This window comes from Excalfactoria chinensis, chromosome 4 (assembly GCF_039878825.1).
Source record: "Excalfactoria chinensis isolate bCotChi1 chromosome 4, bCotChi1.hap2, whole genome shotgun sequence".
In the NCBI taxonomy this organism is placed as follows: domain Eukaryota; kingdom Metazoa; phylum Chordata; class Aves; order Galliformes; family Phasianidae; genus Excalfactoria; species Excalfactoria chinensis.
In genome coordinates, this window is record NC_092828.1 from 72227 (window position 1) to 98471 (window position 26245).

Below are 26245 nucleotides of genomic sequence, written 5' to 3' on the forward strand. Positions count from 1 at the left end.
GTTACCTAGATTTACCTGTATCTGTGACAGGGCAGCCGCCCCGTAGGGCCTCCCCTCCCTCCCCTCCCGGGGCCCCGGAAAGGAAGGGAAAATAAAACAGTGGCAGCAATCTAAGGAGGAAAACTTATTTTACTAAATATGATATTGGAATACAATGATTTGGGCTAATAAATCGAACAAAAACAGAGAGAGAGAGAGTCCCCGAAAACCGAGAGGCCTACTGTGAAGTCTAGGCGACACGGCAGGAATGCTTCTCACTCCCTGAGAGTCCGAGAGAGAGAGAGAAAATTCCAGCCTGAGAGTGAGATTATAGATGTCCTCCTCCCGTGACTTATCTCTGGCCGCGGCGTCCTCTGGGATATGTAGTTCTTCTCCGAGAGCTGAGCACCTGGGATGCTACTATTCTACGGAACTGGAGTATGGATGATCTATACTGCACATGATGTTATGATGTGGAATATTGACAGCAGCACTACAAAACTATGACAGTGAGTGTGTGTGGATTTGTGCACGGATGGTGTTGCACACATTTGTGTTCATGAGTGTCCAAAGCAGTGGGGTTGCTCAGGTGTGTGCAGGTCAGTGGGTATGTGTGCAAGGATGAGCATGCACATACATGTGCGTGCACAGGGGTGGGCAGAGTGTTGGAGCTGCACAAGGGCATTGTGGTACCAGTGTGTGCGTGCACTTTGGGAGTGAAAGGAAGGGGTTACACATGTGTCTGTGTGTGTGCGCGCAGGGCTGCACTACGGGATGTGGACGCGTTAGTGTGTGTGAGCACACAGATAGTGCGTGGACGCAGCGGCAAAAATGTGTGCTTGCACAGGGGTGTGCTGATGAGTTGGGTTGCACACAGGTGCACACAGAGGGACGTTTTCTGGCAGTTGTTGGCACATACGCGTTCGCAGGGATGATTTGCACACGTCTGTGAATGCAAATGAGGACACACGATGCGGCGCGTGCACGTAGGTGTGCAAAAGGGGCAGAGTGGCGCACGTGTGTGTGTGTGCATGTGGATAGGAGGAAGGCTTGGGTGCAGGTTGACCTCTGCCGTGGTGAGTGGGGGCTCACAGTGTTGCTCAGTGGTAGATTTGTTCACGTTGAGTGCTTTCAGGAAACTCGCTCAACACTGAAGGCCTTGCAGAAGTCTGGCTGAGTGATGTCTGTTGCTTTTCCTTTCCCCACTGATGCTGTCACTCTGCTGTAGAAGGCCACCAAAGTGAGCAGGCTGCATGTCTGTGTTTCCGCTGTTTCTCCATTTCCTTCTTGTTGCTCCCTGGAACCAGCAGGTTCAGCCATGCTGCTTTCCTGCCTCCTCTGCTGGATTTCATGTGGTCGGGATGGAGCTCAGAGCTCCAGCTCTGAGAAAGTTTTTCTGAGCAAGTGACCATCTCTTTTCCATTCCTTTGCCCCTCAGAACAGTTTTCCAGTGGCTCTTGTCCAGTAATTCTTTGAACAGCCTGCAGCTGACTCTGCTGAAGCTCAGGGTCCTGACTTTGCTTTTTGCCAGGCTTGCGTTCCTTGAGATGAGGAACTCTAGGAGGGCATGGTCACTACAGCCCTGACCACCTCCAGTCTTAACCCCTGGCGTGCACCATGTCCTGTAATGCTTCCCTTCTGCTTGATGTGCTCAATGCTTGGGCCACAAAGTTCTTCTCAGTGCACTCCAGCAGTCTCTGAGATAGCTGGCAGCCAGCCATGCTGATTTCCCAGCCTGACTGGAATCCCCCATCAAGCTGAGAGTCAGTGAGCGCGGTGCTGCTGGTAGCTGCAGTAAGCAGGGCCCGTCAACAGGCTCCCTGGGCCAGGCGGCCTGGAGCAGACCCTCAGCTGCAGAAGCCCATGATTGGTTCAGTCCCTAATTTTACCCGCAGGTTCTCAACGTGTTCATGGCTGTTCTTAGTCCTTTGCAGTCAGCTTCTTCATATAGAGGGCAAATCCCTTGCCCTCACGAATTCCGTAGTAACAATCACGTCTGCTTTGTGTCAGGCTTTTGCTTTATTTGTTTATTTATATATTTATTTATTTTCCTTTCCCATTTTCTACGTAGGAAAATTAATTTCTGAGCCATTAGAAGAAGAAGTGCAACAGGCAACAATCTTCCTTACACTGCGCAGTTTGCATGAGTAGCCAAGTGCTCCTCAGGTCATGTGTGCTGCAGAGCTGACCTTGGTGGCAGGGGCTGTGTCTTCATTTTCTACCTGTCCCGTGGGAGCATAAGAAGACTATTGAGAGCAGGAGGTGCACAGCAAGATGAGCAGCATGAGAAGACAAGGCTGAGAACCAAGGACACAGTTTTTGTGTCACTCACCCACCTGTGGCAGAGGTCAGGATTTCTGCAGGTATGGGATCACCCCATCACTTAGTGCCTTACAAGGAGCTGAGAAGCTTTTCTTGCTCAAGTCCTGCTTCCCAGCTTAACCACCTCCACACTTTTCTGGTGTCCTTCAATTCCGTGTCCACATTTTCCCAAAAGCAAAAGAATTTCGAGGTAACTACCTGCAGTGAAGTGAGCGATTTCCGTGCCTATTTCTGATGGTGGCAATGACTTTGGAGGTCACACTTAATTGACGGTGCCTGTTTCCATTCTGACAAAGGCTGTTGTTGCAGCTGACTTCCCAAGGCTGCCATACGTGGTGATCATGCAGCCTTGGGCTTCTGAGTTTGCATGAATCCCACCTTTCCTTTCTCTGTCTTGCAGGTCAGCTGGTGCTGGAAGTGGACGGTATCTCAGTAGGAATGAAGGTGAGCGCAGGAGCAGCTGCCGAGGGGAGGACGGAAGCCCATGCTAGTGAGCTCTGAAGCAACTACGGGTACGGTACCGGAGGAGGCAGCAGTGATGCTGGAGGGCACGTGGTGAGTGCGTGGACTGGGTGGCACAAATGTGTGCGTGTGCTGAGGAGTTGGGTTGCACACGGGTGCACACAAAGGGATGTTTGTGGTAGGTGTAGGCACGTACGTGTTCCCAGGGAAGGTCTGCACACGTCTGTGAATGCAAAGGGGTGTACAAGATGCAATGCGTGCATGGGGGTGTGCAAAGCAGGCAGGGTGGCGCACGGGTGTGCGTGTGCACATGGATAGGGGAAAGCTGGGGTTACAGGTTGACCTGTGCTGAGGTGAGTGGGGGCTCACGGTGTTGCTCAGTGGTAGATTTGTTCACAGTGAGTGCTACCAGGAAACTCGCACGCCCTTTTTGTTTTGGCTGTCTTAGGGCTGTGATCCCTTGCTGCTGGGATGGGGTGTTGGAAGGATGGTGTGCGTGCCGAGCTCCCATCTCTCTTGCAGGAATCAAGTGTAGAGCCAAAGGGATGTTTGGGCCAGGTGACCGCAAGAAGGCTGGCTGTTTGGGATGATGGCAGCTGATGGAAACAGGTATTCCGTTCAGCTTTTAACAGAAGTCAGGGATCCTGCAGCAAGAATTACTAGGTTCTCGAATGGCTTCAAATGTGCACACCGAGTACGTCTGTCCTGTGCCGTGCCATCTCTGCTTCTTTTCGATGAAAGCATTTTTACGACCACGTGTTGGGCCTGTTTGCTTGAAGAAGGAGAAATGTTAGGTGCAGTTCTCACTGAGAACTTCTGCTAGGATTTCTGTGTAATTTGAATCATGAGTGTTAGCACAGTTCTCCTATTTCCAATAGCTCCCACTAAACCATGTCCCTCAACACAACATTCAGTTGTTCCTTGAACACCCCCAGGGTCCGTGACTCCACCACCTCATCCCTGGGCAGTCCATTCCAGTGCCTGGCCACCCTTTCTGAGAAGTCCTATTTCCTAATGTCCAGCCTGAATCTCCTCTGCCGCAGCTTGAACCCATTCCCTCTAGTTCTGTCAATAACGACACAGGAGAAGAGGCCGTCCCCCAGCTCACTACAACCTCCCTTCAGGAAGTTATATTGAGCAAGAAGGTCTCCCCTGAGCCATCTCTTCTCCAGGCTGAGCATTCCCAGCTCCTGCAGCCTCTCCTCATATGGCCCCATTGTGCTCCAGAGCCCTCACCAGCTTTGTTGCCCTTCTTTGAACACGTTCCAAAGCCTCAGTGTCTTTCTTGCAGTGAGGGGTCCAAAACTGGAAACAGAACTTGAGTGCGGCATCACCAGTGCTGAGTACAGGGGGACGGTCACCGCTCCGCTCCTGCTGGCAGCACTGTTTTTGGTGCAAAATGTATGTAAGTGTCACCTGTGTGGCATCCTTTTTGATGGAATTCTCTGACGGGAGTCCAATGGATTTGAGACCAGACTTGAAGCCTGTGCGCATCACCCAGGATTTGGAGTGAGAGGATTAGTGCAGGGAACAGGAACCTCTTTGGTGGTTATTAACTCCCACCTTTTTTGGTCCGGAATCTATGTATGTATTTTTGTTGTTTGTTTTTTTTCATGTAAAGAAGAGAAGACCATTGAAGCTGTGAGGTGTCTAGAGCACAAATCTCATGGGGAGCCTCTTATGGAACTGGGATTATTTAGTCTGGAAGAGAGGAGGCTCAGGGAGGACCTTATCATTCTGTACGATTACCTGAAGAGAGGTTATGTGGGGGTGGGGGTTGTCCTGCTCTTCTCCCGTGTAACTAGTGACAGGAGTGGAGGGAACGGCCTCAGGTTGTATGAGGGGAGATTCAGCTTGGATGTTAAGAAAACCATCTCCAAATGGGTGCTCAGACGCTGGAGGCATCTGCTGGCTGAGCGCTTTGTTGGGTGAGCATCACACTGCTGGAAAGCGCGCAGCTGTTGTCTCTGCGAACAGCCCCATCCGTGGGGACTGGTGGCTTTTTCATGTTACCCTTGTGTTTCAAGTCCTACATCCAGTTACTCGTGCTGTTCGAAAGCACCATCTTAGAGGCAGCCTTGATTTCTCCAGCTGCGAGCTTTGTGCCACGAGAGCTCTCCTGCTTCTCGCTGGGATGGGCGAAGGAATGGAAGGCCCAGCAGAAGTCTGGGTAGGTGATATCACTTGCTGTTCCTTTCCCCACCCGTGCCAGGGGAAGCAGGGAATGGAACTGGACGACATCCCAGCGGTTTGATCCTGCCTCAGCAGAACTGAATGGCGGTTCTGATCCCCGTATTTTAACCGGAGTGGATCTGACACTAACGACAGAATTGAGGGGCCTGTGGGAAGAAACTGCATGTGCCACAATTTGTGGTGTAAGATGTTCTCAGAACTGCTGCTTACAGTGCCCAGAAGGCCTCCTTTTTGACAGGGAGAGGATTAACTCGGTTATTTTAATGAATCTCTTTCATTTCTGCTCATCTTTCATACTCCCTCTCCAAAAACTATCTGTGGATTCTCAAGTAGTACTTCTTGCTAAAGAGAATAGGCGTGCAGCCTGCACTTTCGTTTGCACAAAGGATCTTCTAATCACCTCTGTCTGTGTTTCTTTTAGACCCTGATGTGGAGCAGAGTGGAACACAGACTTGGATGCATGTTCAGTCAGGAGCAGGGAAATGTAAAGCTCATCTTAGGTGTCTGGCTGACAACAAGAGCAGAGAGGTAAGTTTCACAGGGTGGCGTGCCCATTTAATTTTATTTTTCATTCATGATGCATAGAGGCGTTACCCAGACAAAGCGAGCATTTGTCAGCTGGACTTTCTAGAAATGACCTGGGCAGTGAAATGGGTTTGAAGCATCCCAAAGAGCTTTGCAAAAGAATGCTGAGAGTGAATCTGGCACCCTCCTTTGGAAACCTGCGGTGTCTGCCAGCTCTTCAGCTGTGCCCAAACACCTCCCATTGCGCTGCCACACCAGGACATAATTCCAACCCCACAGTGAGTTCTGCAATGTTGTGGTGCCGTGTTGGAATCAGATGTGACCCCGTGGTCTTGCCTCCCCCCCTTGTTGGGGTCATGGTGGACCAGGCTGGTGGCTGTTGGTGATGTCATAAGCGGCTGGCATGAGGGGAGGGGCGGTGCGTTCTGTGTTCCTTTGTGGGAGAGTAGGAGTTCAGAGTGGTTGGTTTTCTTGTTGTTCTTGTGCCTTTAGTGCCTTTGTTTGAGTACCATCGTGCGCAGCATCCTGTAGGTAAGCTGAGCCAGCGTGGGATGGACGGGTGGGCAGCGAGGTGTTGAGAAGTGCTGGCTGTCGGAGCTCCCAGCACCGTATTGCTTACTCTTGAGCATCAGACGTAATTTTTCCCCATTAGACACGTTCCAAAGGGGGTGTCTGTAAAGGTGGCACCCGTCCCATGCTTCTTCCGTCATCTTCTGTGCTCAATTGTGGAAGCATCGTCAAGTTGCTGGGTGGACAGGCATCCCGTAGCCTGAGACTCAGCATGTCTTGCAGCAAGTGGATGGGACGGTTGTGCTGTGTGCGTTATGCCATGGCTGTCTTAGCCCTGCTCACTGACCTGCTCTTTCTCTCTCCTCTGCCCACCCTCCGCCCACTGCCTTGGTGCAGCTTTTGCTCTCATAAGATCTGAGCAGAGTGACCAGGAACTGCTGCAGGTAGCCTGAGGTGATCTTGTTGCCAGGTATGTGCCATGTTTGTCCTACCACATTGTTTTGCATGCCGTGGGTTTCTTCACTGCCTTCCAGCTCAGCCCTCAGAAGGGTGCTGTCTAATGCCCTTCTGTCGCACTGTCAGAGCGCTCTGGGTGAATGCATCTGCTGCTCTGTGCCAGAGTCCCCATCTGCTGGCAGAGGGATAGCAACTTGGTACAATGCTGCCTTATATGCTGTCACATTGGAACAGACTGCAGCAAGGGGTAGTTTCTCGAACACTTGCCTATGCCGCAGGGTATGCAAGGGTAGTTCTGAAGAAGTCTCTCCATACTGTGCTGTGTGAATAGAGACAACAGAAGTGTGTTTCTGCTCTGTTCCAGCTTGTCACACCTGGTGTGATGGGCCTTGAGTGCAGCAAGATCAGCTGTGAGCCTGAGGTGGTGGGCACGGAGGTACAGTGTGAAGCTCTGGCTTGTCTTTGTTCCCTGTGTTGAGCCAGCAGAGGGAGCCACAGATGTGCTCTCCTGCAGGAAAGAGTTTGTCCTCAGCTCCTGACCACAGCCTGTGCTCTGTTTTGCAGGCTGATGACATGTGGAAGCCGCAGCTGGTGCGTGCGGAGTCATCTCTTAACGTTCCAGCGATTGCGGCAGCCCATGTTATCAAGCGCTACGTCGCCCAGGGGCCGGATGAGCTCTCCCTGGAGGTAAGCAGTTCCAGGCGTTCCTTGCCTTGGGGGCTGCATTGGTGCAATGGCTGTCAAGCTTGAGGCTATTCTGTGGCGCAGAAGCAGGCAGTCGTTTGAGCTGTGCTTTCCTGCCACAGGAATTGACGTTTCAATCTCTTGCAGGTAGGAGACTTGGTGAGCATTATTGCTATGCCACCAAAGGAGCTGAGCCCCTGGTGGAGAGGCAAGCGTGGCTTTCAGGTAGGCACACGCTTCCAACACGAGAGCCCAACTTCAGTAGAGTCAGGAATCTCAGCTTGGAGCTGCTCTGTTTGCACAGGATGGCTTCCGGACGCAAACGGTTGTCCTGTGTCAGTGACAGAGGACTTTCCCTTTGGCTCTGGGCTCGGGCTAATGCCCAGCTGTCTTTTTGTTCTTGTTACAGGTTGGGTTTTTCCCTGGTGAGTGCGTGGAACTCATCAGCGGAAAACTTCCCGAGTCCGTCGTCGATTCATTGGCAAAGCCAGGTACACATGTTACATTTGACAATGCGGGTTAGTAAAATGGGGTCGGAGCGTGGCTTTCAGGGGGTTCGTTAATGCCCGGGTTGAGCAAGCTTAGCAAGAGGACTGCATTACGGTCCATGGGAACACGCAGAGATCTGGCCCAATCCCACTGTGTTTATTGTTGGGCTTGAGGAAGTCACAGAATCCTCCTGGAATGGCTTGGGATTGGAAGGTGCCTAAAGGATCATCCTCAGGCTCCAAGGCCCCTGCCTCAGTCTGGGTGCCCAGCCTGCGCATTTAGCAGGAGTCGAGAGCAGGCTGTCCGGGGCCCCTTCCGACCTGGCCTTGGGCACTTGCAGGGACGGGGAAAATCGGTTCTTGCGTGTCCTGGTTGGGAATGTTCTTCCCGTTGTTCCGTGCTTGGTCGAAGGCGTTACGCTCGGCCTCGTCCAACCGAGCCAAGCCTGAAATGAACTGGTTTCTTTGTTTTGTTTCTTTGCAGTGCCGAGGAAACGGGGCAAGCTCAGCACCTTCCTTCGCTCGGTGGTGAAGGCCCGCCCCAGGAGATCGGAGCAGCCGGAGCCAGCGAAGGAAGGGGTGTTTGGGTGTGACTTGGGGGAGCACCTTCTCCGCTCTGGCCGTGATGGTAAGGAACAGCCCATTGCTGAGATCTCCCTCCACTGGGCATCTAAAGATGAAAGGGAGATCATATCCAGCAATTGTGTAAGCCTGAAAACGCAGGAAGCCTTCTGGCCAAAGAGAGCATCCTGCAGCCTTTTCCGAGCTCTTCTGGACTTGAGATTGGATTCCTCCATTCCCGAGGGAGCTGTGATGGGACTTGCAGTGTCTGTGGCTTTGCCAGAGTTACTTTCTCCAGGCTGTTGCTTGGTGGTGGCATTTCTGGAAAGCCAAGAACACGTCTCTGTGCAGTTTCCTCACAGCTGTCTCTGCCAGCTTTCTCCTTTAAGGAGGAAGCAAGCGGTGGCCCGGCTGGGCTTACTGGGTGGGATGTGAGAAGAGCACGGGCTGAAGCAGGACTTGAGTAAGAAGCTGAGCTAACCGCTGGCTCTTGTTCTGTAGTCCCCCAGGTCCTGCAGAGCTGCGCCAAGTTCATCGAGCAGCATGGCGTGGTGCAGGGGATCTACCGCCTGTCCGGCGTTACGTCCAAGATCCAGCAACTACGGTAAGAGTGCTGCGACTGACACAGCTGTCAGCAGGGGCACGTGCCATGCTGCGGGCGTTCAGAGGAACCCCTTCCTTTTCTTGACTGTATTTGTTGTGGCGTTGGACTTGCTTTCCTCTTTCTCAAAGCCCTCTGCCCAATCCTGTGTCCTTCTCTGCAGCCATGAATTCGAGTCGGAGCAGGTTCCCGAGCTCAGCGTCCGAGACATTCACAGCGTGAGCTCCCTGTGCAAGATGTACTTCAGGGAGCTCCCAAACCCTCTGCTGACCGAGCAGCTGTATGGCAAGTTCTCGGTAAGCTCAGGGCAATGTCTTGGAAATGACACGTACCTCTTCCCTGGGCGTCCTGGCTGATGGTTGCAGCAGTGCCCCAGCTCCGAGGTCTTATCTCTGTTAGCCCCATGAGGCATGTCTTTGCCACCTCCTGCCCTTGGCTGATGCCACTTCTGGTGGTGCCAGGAGGTGCTTATTTAAGCTATTTGCGATGCTTGCGAGAATTCCCTTCCCTTTGCTATTCCCGCCTGGTGTCTGAATCCCTTCCTACCTTTTTCCAGGACGCTGTTTGCGCAGCTACAGAGGAGGAGCGGCTGCTCAGAATGCAGGACACCATCCAGCAGCTGCCCGCTCCTCACTACAGGTCAGTGCTGCGCTCGGTCTGCTGAGCTCAGCCCTGCTGCCTTTCAGAGGGCCATGATGCGATTCCAGGTGTTGCCTCACGCTGGCAGCATCATGCCTGTGCACGCTGAAGCGGCTGAAGGCTGCGTCGGGTCAGTTGACTGGGTCAGTTCCTTGGCACGGGGGCACGGTTGGTGCAGCCGATGGCTGCGGCTGTGCTGTGCTGGGGCTTGGTGCTGCAGCGTGGTGGCATTGGGAACCTTTTACCTACTTCATATTCAGGGACGGTAGCAATGACAACAACCAGCATGAAGTGAGGTTTGTTTTGTGCACTGCAGCACGGCTTGCTTTTTGGTGCTGAACATCTGCCCCTCTTGTTTTCCAGGACGCTGGAATACCTTATGAGACACTTGGCGTCTCTGGCCGGGAACTGCTCCGTCACCAACATGCACGCTCAGAACTTGGCGATTGTGTGGGCTCCAAACCTCTTAAGGTAAACTTCTTTTTCTGTTTCAGCACAATGCTTACTTCTGCTCTGGCCCAACCCCAGGGGCACAATTTCCAGATGACAGTTTCTAGTCACTTGTTTAGCTGGGACTGCTGTGTCCCTGATCATCCAGGAGAATTTTGTCAGTGGCATCGCTGATTGCCCACTGTGGAAGTCTCCTGAGCCCAACTTGTCAGTTTTTGCTGCAAATTTCAGACTTGGGGAAACGATCTTGGGGAAATGACTTGTAAGATCTGCCTTTACTTCAGATCCCAGCGGAGCCAGTCTGCCTGCGCCTATGGAGAAGCTGCCTGCATGGAGCTGCAGACGCAGTCAGCTGTGGTGGAGTTCCTCATCAGCCACACAGACGTCCTCTTCCCCTCCACATCCACACCAGCCGTGGGAGAGGGAGCAGGTGAGCGTCTTTCTCCATTAGCTTGATGTTGATCTGACACCTTGATCCAAGCCAGGCCTTCTCCAAGACCTTTGAAAATGCTTTTGCTGTCGAGGAGACAGCAGGCTTCTGGGTTTAGATTAGAATATGGTGCCCCGTTCCTGGATCCTGAGAGTGTCCAAACCCATAACTTACATGGAGAAAACCGTCACAGCTGTTAAGATGTTTTGCAAGCAGGTGAAGCTTGATTGAAGTGTGGCAGCAAAGCTTTCTGAGGTCCCTGCCCCTAGTTTTTCTAGGGTTTTTGTTTGCCTGTTTTGATACAGTGAGCGGCTCTTAATTGTGGCTGTGTCCTTTGCCACGAGCATACCTCTGAGCACACGGTTACTTTGAGCTCCTCTTCTTCCAGTGGCTCTGATAAGCAAGTCTGAGAGAAATGCAGAACTGGGATGGCTGTGCTGCTGCTTTCTGATCCTCCCTCTTACCTGTGGTTTCCCCTTGCAGGGCACAGTTCTCTTGCTGGGCCCAAGTCTGTGTGGGAGTCTCCTCCATCCACAAAGCTGCTCACCGTGCAGGAGGCTCTGGCAGAGAGGAGAGGCCAGAGCAGCTCTCCTGCTGCAACACAGAGCAGCGATGTCGAGGTGGAGGAAGGCCCCACAGCTGATCTGAGGAACTTCCACACAGTCCTTGATTTTCCATCTGAAAGGTAAAGAGGACTTCCCTTTCCAGCCCCTATCATCATTGGTCGGGTGGGTTTTATTGGTTCATTTTTTGTCCATTTTATATATATATGAGCCTGCCAGCTCCTGTCCTGTCCGGCTGTGGAGCCTTTGCTCCCATGCTGCGCATCTTGCTTGCCATGGTTGAGAGGAATGTAGCCAGCAGGACTTGAGGGCTGAGCTGTAGGAATGGAAGCGTCCTCTGCAACTGTCGTCAAGGGCTCGGAGCAGCTCTTCCCTCACCCTGCACCACGACTGACAGCATGCTCTGTTTTCTCTCTCCAGACCAAGTGTGCCCAGCAAGAGGAAGCAGGCACCAGCTGGCAGTTGGCGTTCCTGCTTCTGCCTGGGCAAACCATCCCCTGCAGCCGAACGCCAACTGCCGAGCAGTGCCAGCGATCCCTTAGAAGCAGAAGTGTTGGTCCTGGCAGGTAAGGGTGCAAATGCAGCTTTCAAAACACTGCTTGTCAGCAGCACAGGTAGGATTCATGCTTTCAGTGGGCTTGTACCTCCTTCTGGCGTTCGAGCCCGTGCCTGACATCTTTGGTTCACCCCTGTCTTTCCCAAATGAGTCTCTTGTCAACACAAGAGCTGCACCTCCGCGAGGATCACTGTCAAGACAGTGACACTGTTGCTAGAAGCCTATTTGCTTCTGTCCACCACCACTACATAGCCAAAAGCCAAGGACCTCTTTAAAGCACGATTCATCTTGTGAACGTTTGACACTAACCGCTGTGCATCTACTCCTTCCTAGGTGACCCGAGCCCTTGTGTTCCCCGAAGACGCCGGGCATGGGACGACAGCGCATCCTGTGCTTCCATCAACGCAGAGCTGTTAGGAAGCACAGGATGCTGCATTTCAGTCGACAGCCTTCCATATGGCACCATCAATGGAGACGAGAACGTCGTCCAAGTTCAAGCACTCATTCATCCCATCCCTCCGGAAGCTGCTGACCTGAGCCTGCCAGACACCACCGGCACCAGCCTGGATTGGGACCCAGTGCAGGGGTCCCAGGACAGCCCAGGCCAAGCACAGCCCTAGTGCCCCGACAGCAGCACCACCATGCAGGCTCAGGTCAGCATCAGTGAGGAGAAGCTGAGCCTCTTGGGGGGGGACGTAGAATCAGACCACCAGTCCCAGCCTCCAAGCAACAGCACAAGCTCTGAGCCACTCTCTCCTCAACAATAGAGGAGGAGTCCCATCTTTCCCCGGATCTCTCATGTCCTCCTTTCTTCGATTGAATAAAGGCACCCTCGTGAGTGAATGTGAAACGGAAATGTGAACTTGATGAAAAAAAAAAAAAAAAGAAGAAAAAAAGAAAAAAGAATTTAAAAAAGAAAAAGAAAAAATACACCAAAAATAACTTAATGATATCCTTGGGCTGCATATATGCAAGGTACTGCCAGCAGATTGAGAGAGATGTTCCTTCCCCTCAGTTCAGCACTATTGAGACCACACATCGATCGATCATCGTGTCCTGATCTGAGTTCTCTGTTACAAGAATCATACCTAAGGGAATCGAACAGAGGGCTCAGAAGATGATAAAGGGACTGCAACATCTCTCCTATAAGGAAAGGCTGAGAGAGCTAGGACTGTTAATCCTGGAGAAGATTCAGGGGAGATCTTATCCATGTGCAAATATACTGAATGGAGGATGCAGAGAATGGAGGTGATCTGCTCAGTGGTGCCATTGCCAGGACAAGAGACAGTGGCTACAGCCTCGGAGAGAGATGGTTCCATGTAAACAATCAATAAGTGTTTGACTGCTGAGGAGATAAAAGCATGTGCTCTTGAAATGAGAAAGGCTCAAACAGCAGACTTGAGGGTGCTTTTCCAGTTTTCTGGTTTGTGAAGACCCATTTATTTTCTTCTTGGAGTTGAAACACAGACTGAAGCCAGCAGAGTGCATGAGATCCAGCAAGAGGAAACACAGATGAAGGCAAATAAAGCTGAATTCCTCAGGTGATCAATTCTGCCTGCCAGAAAGCACTGTCACCAGCCTGAACTGTGGCCCGCTGCCTTTGCAGTGCAGCCCAGCCCAAACACAGCCCGAGTGCCCCAACAGCAGCACCTCCAAGCAGGACCAAGTCAGTGTCACCGAGGAGAAGCTGAGCCCTTTGATGGGAACCTGGAGTCAGGCCTGCAGTCCCAGGCACCAGGCAGCAACACGAGCTCTGAGCCGCTCTCTCCTCAACAACAGAGAATGAGTCCCATCTTTCCCCGTACCTCTCCCGTCCTTCCTTTCTCCAATTGAATAAAGGCACTCTGGTGCTCAGTCAACGCCTTGACTGTGTTCCGAGTCTTCATTCACAGGGACCGGGAGGAATGCAAGAAACAGCAAGGCAGCTCAGCTTGCAATGCTCTGACTGTGGGGTGCGTGTGGAAGAGCTCTGGGTGTGTTCCCATTTTGCCTGGTTCTGTGATGCCTGCAGCGAGAGCTCTGCTACCATTTTTTAGGGGAGCAAATAGTCTCTAGCATCCTGGATGCTGCTCATGAAAACCCCAGGCTTCCTGGCTGTGGCTTTGTGATGCTTTTCAGGGCCTTTTGATGCTCTTCGCTGCCTTGGCTGCTCCCTAACACCTCTGTCCTCCTGCCGTGTCCATTCCCAGCTCCCACCTACGAGCTGTCCCTGCAGATCATCTCCAGCCCTGCCATCATGGCTCTGCGGCAGGAGGAGCTCACCGTGACCAACATCAGGCAGTGCTGCCTGCCTCTCCCACTCTCTAGACCAAGTGTAACTACGCTGTCGTGCAGACAAATGCTTTCTGTCACATCCTCCGTCCCCGCAGCCATTTACCGGTAGGTGGCTCTTGCAGAAGAAAAATCAAGCAGCAGAACCTTTTGCTCAGCTACCGCACACAAATGCTACAAAAGCAGAAACAACTCTCAAGCTCTGGGTCTGCGAGTCTGCACAGGCATGCACCGACTGCGTTTGATGGTACCCCCACCCTTGATTTCCTTCCCTGCTTCTTGTCTGATGGCACTGCTGAGCCAGGAACAAGCTGCCCAGCGTGGCAGAGCGTGGTGCAGAACTGTGCTGGGACCTCCTCCCCTTCCTCTGCTGCAGCTTGGCGTGCAACCTCACCCACTTCTCTGACAGACCTGCTGATCCCATGCGTGCCATCGGGATGCTCTGGCAAGGGATGTGCCTCCAACCCAAAGCTCCTTCCCACCTCCCAAGGCAAAGCAACCTGAGCATCGTCAACAAACCTGCCCAGCAGACAGCAGGGAATGCAAACAGCTTCTGGCTGCTCCCCTGCACTCCCGTCCTAAGTAAGAGACCCCACGAGGACTGGCTGGAAATCAGTGCATGACACATGAGTGTGCACAGGATTGTGCAAAGCAGTGGGGTTCCACAAGTTGTGTGTGTGTGTGTGTGTGGATTTGTACACGGGTGCTGTTGCACACGTTTGTGTTCATGAGTGTACAAACCAGTGGGGTTGCTCAGGTCTGTGCATGTCAGTGGGTATGCATGCAAGGACGAGCATGCACATGTATGTGTGTGCACAGGGGTGTGCAGAGGGTTGGAGTTGCGCAAGGACATTGTTGTACCGGTGTGTGCGTGCACTTTGGGAGTGAAAGGAAGGGGTTCCACGTGTGTCTGTGTGTGTGCGCACAGGGCTGCACTAAGGGATGTGGTTGTGTCAGTGTGTGAGCACATGGATAGTGCGTGGACGTGGTGGCACAAACGTGTGCTTGCACAGGGGTGTGCTGAGGAGTTGGGTTGCGCACAGGTGCACACAAAGGGATGTTCTCTGGTAGGTGTTGGCACGTACGTGTTCCCAGGGATGGTTTGCACACGTCTGTGAATGCAAAGGAGGGCACAAGGTGCGGTGCGTGCACATGGGTGTGCAAAGCAGGCAGAGTGGTGCACGTGTGTGCGTGTGCACCTGGAAAGGCGGAAGGCTGGGGTGCAGGTTGACCTCTGCCGTGGTGAGTGGGGGCTCACGGTGTTGCTCAGTGGTAGATTTGTTCACGTTGAGTGCTATCAGGAAACTCGCTCAACACTGAAGGCCTTGCAAAGTCTGGCTGAGGGATGTCAGTTGCTTTTCCTTTCCCCACTGATGTTGTCAGTCCACTGTAGAAGGCCACCACAGCGACCAGGCTGCATGTCTCCATTTCCGCTGATTCTCCATTTCCTTCTTGTTGCTCCCTGTGACCAGCAGGTTCAGCCATGCTGCTTTCCTGCCTCCTCTGCTGGGTTTCGTGTGGTCGGGATGGAGCTCAGAGCTCCAGCCCTGAGAAAGTTTTTCTGAGAAAGTTCCCATCTCTTTTCCATTCCTTTGCCCTTCAGAACAGTTTTCCAGTGGCTCTCGTCCAAGAATTCTTTGAACAGCCTGCCGCTGACTCTCCTGAAGCTCAGGGTTCTGATTTTGCTTTTTGCCAGGCTCGCATTCCTTGAGATGAGGAACTCCAGGAGGGCATGGTCACTACAGCCCTGACCACCTCCAGTCTTAAGCCCTGCTGTGCACCGTGTCCTGTAATGCTTCCCTTCTGCTTGGTGTGCTTAATGCTTGGGCCACACAGTTCTTCTCTGTGCACTCCAGCAGTCTCTCAGACAGCTGGCAGCCAGCCATGCTGATTTCCCAGCCTGACTGGAATCCCCCATCAAGTTGAGTCAGTGAGCGCGGTGCTGCTGGTAGCTGCAGTAAGCAGGGCCCATCAACAGGCTCCCTTCACCGGGCGGCCTGGAGCAGACCCTCACCTGCAGAAGCCCATGATTGGTTCAGTCCCCAATTTGACCCGCAAGTTCTCCATGTGATCATGGCTGTTCTTAGTCCTTTGCAGTCAGCTTCTTCATATAGAGGGCAAATCCCTCGCCCTCCTGAATTCCACAGTAACAATCACGCTTGTTTTGTGTCAGGCTTTTGTTTTCTTTTTTTAATTATTACTATTCTTTTCCCATTTACTAGGTAGGAAAGCTACTTTCTGAGCCAGGAGAAGAAGAAGCGCAACAGGCAACAATCTTCCTTGCACTGCGCAGTTTGCATGAGTAGCCAAGTGCTCCTCAGGTCATGTGATCTGCAGAGCTGACCTTGGTGGCAGGGGCCGTGTCTTCATATTCTACCTGTCCCGTGGGAACATAAGAAGACTATTCAGAGCAGGAGCTGCAGAGCAGGATGAACGGCATGAGAAGGTAAGGCTGGGAACCAAGGACACCTCCAGAAACAGGAGAAAAACTAAGTCAAGTAAGATGCGTGATGGCCACATCATACTGACCATGACTGGAGGGAGAGCACATGGCTGGGAATGACTGATGGCTCTGGTTGGATGAGTGCCTACATGTGCAGCGAGGGAGTGTTTGTGGGATGTTCTGCAGACATGTAAATGCTGTGGGAAAGTTAAGAGAGAAAACGTGTGAATGTATAGAAGGGATGTTAGAACCTGGATTAAACCATTTGGATCATTCCATCTGAGTCCATGCCAGGTTGCCGCACTGTCAGAACTTGAGGCCTGGGATTTTCCTTTAGGAGCGCCAACTGCCTGTTCTAAATGAGAAAAGATATTACTAAACAGAGCTTCCTTCCTTGTATGTTTGATATTTCTGTCTTTGCATTCCTTTAGCACCCAGGCTGTTGATGCAGCTGCTCAAATCCGCTGTATTTGTCCTCCTTTTTTTTTTTGTAGAAGAATGGTAAAATAGCAATCTCTGGGTGAGAATTTGTTGAAGCATTTTACTTTCTGTGCCCCTCGGAAGCAATGGCTTGAAAATGGCAGTGCCACCCAGGAGCCCACACAGCAACCCAATATCTCATTGTCTGGGTCTGTGAAAAAACACCACGATGACAAAAACATGCCTGCACTGTTTCTGTGCTGTCAGTGCAGCTCTGAGGAACAGTGTGGGCATGGCATGGCAGGGAGAACGTGATGGACCTCACCGTGTGAGAGCTCACTTGAAATCACTGAGCACGTGCAAGGAGGTGGGACCCTCTGTTAATGATTTTGGGAGGAACAATGAATATGGAGGTACTGACTGGGAAAACTTTTGCATGTGTAATACCAGTTATGTTTATTAGCTCAAGGTATGCAGAGTTAGGTGGAGATATCTGACATAACAAATAAAAAATGCTCAGTCGTTAACATCACTTTGGAGTTAATGAGCTTATTCCCAAATTTCAGATGACACCCACTGCATACGATGGCACGCTGGAGAACTCCGGTCTGTGTGGCCTAGGGCACTCCAGAGGCTTCCCACTATAAGTGAGAGGACTCCCAAGGACCCTTGGTATATTTAAGGCACCCTAAGAGATTCCTGCACATGTCCAATGAGTTTAGGGGCATCCTAGAAGCTCTGAAGTGTAACCTTTGACATCCTAGAAGAGTGCCTTAAACCCCCTGAGTGCTCCCTACAGACCAAGCAGGGATCCCAGGTTCACCAAGTATATACACTGGGGGACCAGAGAGCACTCCCAGAGCTGCTCATTATTTTCTAGGCCACATAGTGGCTTTCCAGTGTGCCCCAGCATGTCTGCTTTTGACAACGCTGACCTTCAGCCTGCAAGTTTGGGTGTTTTGCCCCCTTTGACATGGTGATCTTTTGAACGTGGAGGTTGCACGGAGCAAGGAACAGTAAGCCTAAGGGTTACCAAGTAAAAAACGTCAAGGGACAGCAGAACTGGAGGGAAAACAGGCTTGGCAGCAGGAAGTGCATGCAGATGTAATCATAAAACAAACAAAAAAAACAGCAAGCAGAGCAGGGAAACAGAAAGAACAGATTAACAGTTCCTTTATTTACAGCTTAATTTAATTTTAATTTAACTTCAACAGAAACCCAAAGGCTCGCTGTCTCTGTCTGCTGCACTTCACCCATCACCAGGGCTGATGGCCCTGTGCGCAGAGCTGGGTCTTTGTGCTTTCTGGTCTTCTGGACAGCAGCTCCTCTGACTGCTGAGCATGGACGTGATGTAAGGAGGGTGGGAGGCAGCTTCTCCTCTTAGGGAGAAATGAAGCCCAATGGATCACGAGACCCCCCCTGTAAACGAGGGAGGGCCATTGCCCCACACCTACTCCCGTAGCCCCAGCACTTTCTTCCTGCTGACACCCTGGTCAGCACAAATGCATCATTGCTGTGTGTCGCAGCCCTTGGCCTTTGCCGTCCACGAAGCTTGTTTGCATGTGAAGGGCTGCAGCCTCTGTGCAGCTCCTTTGGGTGGATCTGAGGCTCTCCTGTCCTGGCAGTGGGGAGAAGCAGGAGTTGTGCCCCACGCACTTGCTTTGCAGAGCTCCCTTTTTCTGCTGAAACATCAGCTTTATCCCTGTCACTGCTCCTGTCCTTGGCCAAGCTGGTGTCAGTGAGCCAGTGAGCGCTGCTGCAGCTTACCTTGGTCTTCTCTGGAGAGGAAGAAGGGCTCTGAGCAGCTGCAGGGGGCTTCTCAGCTCGCAAGAGGAGGGAGAGCACAAAACACCGAGCCCTGCCCTATTTTACAGGCATACTATTATCTTCCCAAGTAGCAAAGCAAGGCTACAGATTGGAGTTGAGCTGCTGGCAAGAAAAAGCATAGCTTGTCATATCAAGACTGCTAAGAGAGGTAAAGAGGGAGCGACTGCCTCCTCCAGCTGCTGAAGCCTGAGACCACTCCTCACCAGCCACCAGGTCACAGCCCAGTGTCTGGGGACCCAGGATCTTTGCTCAGGCTGGAGGACACTGCTGCCATTCTCCCATTTGCAGATTTAACCAGAAATGAAACTAAGCTCGTATCCTTGATACACACACACGGGATGCTGACAGGCAATCACAGGCTGCCACAGACAAGGTGCTGCCTTCACCAGCACCTATACACAGGAATCATGCACAACAAACACAGTCACATCCTTTTCCTCCCCTTTGGCTTGTAGAGACAGAAGGTCACCAGTGCAGGCACACACACAGCACTCAAGCTGCAAAAGCACTTAGTCAAGCACTGATGCACCCTCTCTGTCCAGACAGCATTCCTGCTTGGATCCCTTAAGTAGCAGCACTGCATCTCTAGCCAATATCCCTAGGCAGATTTCAGGCCCTTAGTCACGCAGTTCCCCCTAGCTGTAAGTCTGTGACGGGCACAGGAGCCGGGAAATTAAAAATAAATAATTAAATAAATAAATAGAGACAAAGGAGCAAAGAAAAAAAAAAAAGGAAAAAAAAAGGAAGGGGTTTGCCATGACTCGGCCAGCACCAGCCACACACTCTGCAGGAAGGGCAGAGAGCGAGCAGATGTATTTAACAAAGAGAAAACACAACGGCAACAATCTGAGGAGGAACAGGAACTGACCAAATGTAACCTAATCGAACAAAACGAGAGAGAAAAGAATACCCGAGGTAGGAGTCGAACCATGGCAGTGCAGTGCGACGGCAGCACATCATTTGCTCCACAAACGATATCAGGAATAAATATCCTCACACACGTACATCCCCTCATCAATAACTGTGACTGACCTGGCAGCTTCCCATCATTTGCTGGTCAGGTCTGTATCTGTATATTCCTGCTTACATCTTCCTCCCTTTCCCATTTTCCCTTGTTACAGTGTAAAATAGCCTTTGACCAGATATCCTTAAAGGAGTAGACACTCTTTCATTCACCCCTACAAAGTCCTTTAGAAACACTCAAGTACGACCAATGACACGTTCTGATTCACATTTAATTACACTTGGCTGCATATTTCCAATGGCTTCTTCAGTCAGTGAATTCACCTTACCTCCAAGTCAGCACTGTGCAAACTTACATCACTTTTGAACACAGCAGTGTTCCTTACTTCACCAATAAGGGCTACAAAGCCAGTTCTGGAAAATACTGTTTGCAACAACACAAAAAAGGACTAATTAAAAAAAAAAAAAAAAAAAAAAAAAAAGAGACCTTCACTTCTTAATCCCTTCTCCTTATCCCACCTTTACAAATGCATTCCGGATACAGAAACTGTTGTAAGTAACATTTTGTTGTTCTTGGACTTGCAGGTAAACAGATGTCACACCATGATGCACAGCATCACAGTTCTGTCCTGTTTGGTCCCAGTTAGTGGCTGGTCAGGATAGAATGCTGCTGAGGTTCAACGAGATAGGATTTGGATTCAAGTGTGTCCCAAAGGAGAAGCAGTTCCCACCACCACCAATAAGCAACAACTCCTTCTCCTCTGGCAGAAAAACACTGCTGTGATTATGTAGCATTAAAGGCCACTCCAGATGTTCCTGAAAAAGAAGAGGAATTTAAAGTCCTTGGGATGAAACAGAAGCTCGCATAGTCCAGAGGACACCAGCCAGTCCATTATGGAGAGGTACACAAAGGCCAAGATGACGAACCAGACACTGAGGAAAAGGATGCCTGGACAAAGTGCTCAAGACACAGAACTTGTGAGTTGTCCAAATGACTCAAAAGCCAAAATCGTAGTGTTAGACTTTTTTTTTTTCCCCCTCCTTTAGGAAGCAAAGGGAAAAGGATTCACTTCACCAGTTAGGCATCTGGTAAATGCAACTTCAAATACTGCTTCCATCAAAATAAATCTGACTTAGGAAGTAATCCTTGAACATACAGGACTTCAACAGTTATCACCCCATGAAGTGCTGTAGAAGTATTTCATACAGCTACTCTCAGTGGAAAATTAAGAACAGCCACAATGCGTCCATTGGGAACCAGATGGTCAATCAACAGCACCCAGAAGGGTGGACAAAAAGAGAAATGTGACAGCAAGGAGACCACGATGCACTCCTCTAGGATACCCCATTCACTGAACAACTCGCAGCTCAGTGACTGAGAGTGAGAAAATGTCTTTCTATTCTTTGGGCCCTTGGAATTCCTGGAAGAGAAAACCACCAGGATAGTCAGCATGGATTCACCAAGTGGAATTCATGCTTGACCAACCAGATGGCTTTCTACAATGAAATGACTGCAGCGGTAGATGAAGGGGAGACTAGGAGATATTGTTTACCTGGACTTCAGTAAGGCCATCAACACTGTACCCACAAGATCTACATACACAAACTGCTGATGCATGGGCTAGATGAGCAGATAGCGAGGTGGGCTAGAAAATGGCCACATGGCCAAGCCCAGGAAGTATCCATAGCATAAAGCCCACCTGGAGGAGTCAGACCTGGGACCGTCCACTCTGACACCTCTATTACTTATCTGGATGATGGACGGCATATCCTGCAGGTGACACAAAGCTGGGAGGAGTGGCAGATACACCACTGTCATGCTGGCATCCAGAGAGACCTCCCAGAGTTAAGGAGAAATGCAAAGTCCTGAGCAGACCCAGGCACCAGTATGTGCTGGGAGCACCCATCTGGAAAGCAGTATCCAGCTGTGCAGAAAAGGAGCTGGGAGTCCTGGTGGGCACCAAAATAACACTAGCAGTAATACTAACTGCACGGGAAGTCACTGACATTTCCAGTCTTTCAAAACTGGAGACCAATCCACACTGGGGTACTATGTACCTAACTAGGACAATTCATCAGCACAGTACTAGCAGGTACTGCAGCCGAGTTCAAGGGAAAAAAAAATCATAAAGGCAGCTACCAATCAATCTGCATCTACTCAATAACTTCTTTAAAGCTGTATTATCTCAGGGAAAACTTCATTACTCTGCTCACTGCTATCAAACGTAAGTAGCTTATTTGATCTGAAGGATACTAATTCCCTTCTGACTTCTGCTGTAGAGAACAAGAAAGCACTAAACTACATTTAAGCATGCTTTATGCTTTATATTTTCAGGAAAATTCTGAGAAGTCAGCCAGGTGTACACAGACTGCTTATATATTTATATTTTTTAATGTATTTATATGTAATAGTCACAAATTCCAGTTTCAACTGTACACGTGGATCCTACCCTTGCTATCTCAATAAATTTGTTACCTAATGCGAACAGGGAAATGTTCGTTCCACTCCTAAATTTGACTCCTCTGCATTCTCTGTTCCATTTGTGGGAATGACCCTGAAGCTACCACCTTCTTTCACACAATACTGCTCACCCTGAAAGAAAAATTCCAGTACTCACCGCATCAATTGTGTAGTCCAAGCACAGCCCAGTCGTTAAGTCAATGACGGTGATGCCTGGCACACACAGTGAGTGAAACCACACTCCACCAACAAGCATAAGTTTTTCATCATGCACATGTGCAGTATGCGAATACCTGCGAGTTTAAAATTAAATTGTATTCCATTAATCACAGAATCACCAAGGCTGGAAAAGACCCACGGGATCCCCCAGCCCAACCATCCACCCATCAACAATAGCTCCCACTAAACCACATCCCTCAGTACAACGTCCAGACATTCCTTGCACACCCCCAGGGTCAGTGGCTGCCCAGGGAGTCCCCATCAGTACGGACAGAGAGCTAGAGGAAGGCCAAGAATTCACTACTAAATGCCTTCTGCTTACCTTGGGATGAGCGGAGGGTGCGTCTCTATAGTCTGCCACTGAAAGCCGTGTTCAGTCTCCCTCAGAAGGAAAACTGAATTTAAGGGCTGCTCAGCTGCTCCCAAACCTCCAGCAATCAGCGCTCCTCCTTTCCAACTGCAGGCACTGTGAGAGTGGCGGCCTTCTGGTACTGGACCCTCAACAGGAATCTATGACAACATAAGTCCATGCCTGAAGTTTGCCTCTATCCTATTGCACTTCCTCTCGTTATAACATCCCTTTCCTTCCCGTCAGAGGACAGGAACAGCTGGGGAGGAGAACAGACTGAATAAGCCTGACAGGGAGCAATAAAAAAGCCTTCAACCCGCACACGTGCGCAATTCCTCTAAGAATGGCTACACAGAAGTGTTTCCACCTACGGTATTTTCAGTATTTCTCTGGCTCTAAGAATATATAATATAATAATCTTGCTCAGTCTTTACAGGGTTTTAGTTCTGCACATTATTATCAGAGGTAACATTTTCCTTCATGTATGCTCCTCTCTGCTCAAGACACACACGTTGAGAACCACAAGTTTACAGAGACGTGGGTCACAAAGCTGGTGATCAGTGATTCAGAGCATGGAGAAAATACTGAGCTGCAGGACAAACGGACAGAAAGAAAACTTTCAGGGCAAGCACTGCTAAAAGAGAATCATAGAAAATGGGGGGAAAAATTCAGGGACTGTATCATCCATCCTTCTCTCCTAAGGCAAATGTAATAATGTAATTATACCTAAGGCAAATGTAATAATGTAATTATACCTATTAGCATCTGGCAAGAGTCACCAGCAGTCTGTCAGTGCAGACTTCCAGAAGCATTTCTTGCAGCACTTTACTATCTTCACAATTAAAAGCTTCTCTCAGTGTCTAGTTAAAGTTGTCCCTTCTATAGACTATCCAAAATAAATACAGAGAATAATTTGCCCTCTGCTGCTCTACTTTACATATTCGAAAATTATTGCTATCTTGAATCTTCTACCAACTCAGTAGCTCAAAGTTCTTCAGTCTTCCCTGTAAATTCTATGCCCTGCTCATTCTTGTTGCATACCTCTACAGAGCTGTATTGCATCCCACAGCCATTTATTTTTTTCATGAATCAGCTCTGGGCCATATGCACGGGTCCTGCTGAGGTTAAAAGCACTGAACAGTACAGAAGGGCCTGTTCACATCCTACAGAAAACATTCCTGGTTTTACATCTGAACACACAGTTTAGGTCTTCCACAACAGCATCACATTACTTACACATTTAGCTCGTGATTTCCTGTTACACGTCAATCTCTCACCCGGTAATTGTGCTACTCATTATTTTTAAACCCAGCTCATCTTTAAAGATCTAGATGAAACACATTAGTTTAATACAGCAAGCCAAAAGTCTCCAGTCACTAATCCGTAGACCATTACAAATCTCCAAGCATGGCTTCATAGAGGGCAAGTGTGGACCTCACAAATTATAAGAGGAAAGAAATCAGGAACATTAGGACTCGGGATACTCAGAGTGAGGTGGCCCAAAGAACTACACAAAACTTATTAAGGAATTTTTAAGGCAAAGGGGATTGCTGAAAACCAAAGATGAAGAATAGACAGAAAGAAGATTAAAAGGGGGCTAATATCATATAAACAGTCACTGTTCAGTGCAATTAACCCTAAGCCTAATCATCACAGTGTATCTTACCTTTGATTAAACACTTTCTTAACTATCTTTGCCAAAATACTCGATACACGTTAATAGGAATGATACTGGGACAGCGTGCCTGCAACTACAGAGATGCGTGTTAGAAACGTGAGGCCAGCAGAGTCACAACTATGGTGAAGGACTGCAGGTTCTCTGGTGCCAGTGACTGGAACAAGCAACAGTTTCTGGATAAGTAGTTGGAAGTACCACAGAACTAGGGAGCAATTCCATGGCTTTCAAAGTCTTTGTATCCAGAGTGCCAGCTATTACTGGTCTATTGCAGAGAGCAGCAGCAGTCTGGTCCCATAGTGTGAGCCTCACCCAGCAAGTGGAATAAGTAAGGTTTCTAGCTTCCATCACTGGGACAAGACCATTGGTAACAGAAGCTGTGCAGGTCCTAGATGCAACTCCTTGGGCAACTTAGACAACTGAAGCAAACCAGAGTCCCAGCATCAGCTGTTAGAGTAGAACTATGGGTCACAGGGCTCTTGTGCCCAGGTGCCAGTTGCTGAAAAAGGGACCATTGTGTTTCCTTGAACCTCGTGTGCGTGGGATGTGCATCCCTCATTTGCTAGAAAACTCGGAGCTTGTCCAGTCAGCTGGTCTAACCAGCCTCCTACCTCCAGCACTTGGTGCAGGGTCTTAGACAGACATAGGTATTAGACATGCACTGTGTCATGGTTTTGTGCTGTTGCTGTCAATATTCTACATCATGACATCATGTGCAGTATGAATCATTAACTGAGGGTACAAATAGTGGTAAACTGTTTTGGTGGTATAAGAAAGTGTAGTTGTTAATGGCATACGGAAGTGTAACAGAGGGTATGTGGAAGTGTAACAGAGGGTATGTGGAAGTGTAATCGAGGGTATGTGGAAGTGTGGAAGGTTCATGCTCCAGATCTGTGGAATGGCAGCATCCCGAGTACTCAGCTCTTGGAGGAAACTACATATCCCAGGGGACGACGCGGCCAGAGACGAATCACCAGAGGAGGAGGACACATATATAATCTCACTCCCAGGCTGGAACATCCTTCTTTTTCGCTCTGTCTATCACTTTGGAGCACTCCATCCCCGCCGTCTCCCTCTATCAGCAACGTTCCAGCCTGTCACCTAGAGATCACAGTAGGCCCCCGGTTCTCGGGGACTCTTTTTTCTCTCTTTCTCTTTCTCTGCCTTGTTTGATTTAGTAGTTGTAGTTATATTGTATCATATTGTGTCATCTTGTATTCCAATATTATTCGTATTTAGTAAAATAAGTTCTTTCCTTAGATTGCTGCCATTGTTTTTGTTCATTTCCCTCCTTCCAGGGGCAGCAGCCTCTATCACAGGTAAATCTAGATAACCCGATTACAGAAACCAAAACCAACCAACCAAGCAACAAAAAACAGCAGCCAATTGGATCTGCCTGGCTGGCAAGGGGAAGTTTATCAACGGATGAGCTACAATGGTGGAAACAAGGTAACGGAGCACACAAACCTCAAAACTGCATCTTTGTGCAGCGTCTGCTTGCGTGGACCTGCAAGGGCTCAAAACTGCCCATTTTGTGGCAATAAAGAGAACAAAAAGCCAAAAGTGAAACTTGGAGTTAATGAAGGACACTTGGAAACAAATACTTTAAACATGAACGAGACAGAGGCTGAGCAAACATCCATGCGGCTCTGTGCCTTTCTGCCAAGGTGCTTTAATGCCAGCACTCAGATCTGCTGGGCAGTTACACTTTGGTACGTGAACATTTAAAAACAACGCAACAGATGCTGGCAAAAAGAAAAGCAGAGCTTTGTTTTCTAACAGACCTTCATAAGCGCTGAGCACAGCTCTCCTGGCTTGGAGGACATTCCCTCTCTTCTATTCGTCTCCCCCCCCCCCCTTCATCACAACATCAAACCGACCCCAGGCGCTGAGCCGCGGTTCCGCCTCGATCCCGTCCGAGCTCTTTGCGCGGTCTCTGCTGCCACCTTGTGGTCAAGGCGTGGAACTGCCGCTGGCTTTTGCTTAGTCCTGCATGCAGCACTACGCATGCGCCTAGAAATGCGGAAGTGGCGTTGTAACCGCTCTATGCAGCTAATCCGCCGCTCTCTATTGTGATCAGTCCTCCAGGTAATAGCGCGCATGCGCCCGACAACTGAAAAACAGCAACTGATTCTACTGACCAACACAGGGGTGGGCAAGCAGGCAATTCCTGCACCGCCGGCTCTGCGATGCTCCTC

At 50.1% G+C, this 26245-nt stretch overlaps 1 long non-coding RNA gene across 1 annotated transcript; it reads right to left on the reverse strand.

The window, feature by feature from the left end:
- Window positions 1-19595: 19595 nt before the first annotated feature.
- On the reverse strand, window positions 19596-22701 carry LOC140251773 (uncharacterized). Its single transcript, XR_011903467.1, has 3 exons — window positions 22346-22701; window positions 21962-22097; window positions 19596-20159 (listed from the first exon to the last, which is right to left on the reverse strand). It is a non-coding gene; the product is annotated as an uncharacterized lncRNA (long non-coding RNA).
- Window positions 22702-26245: the final 3544 nt, after the last annotated feature.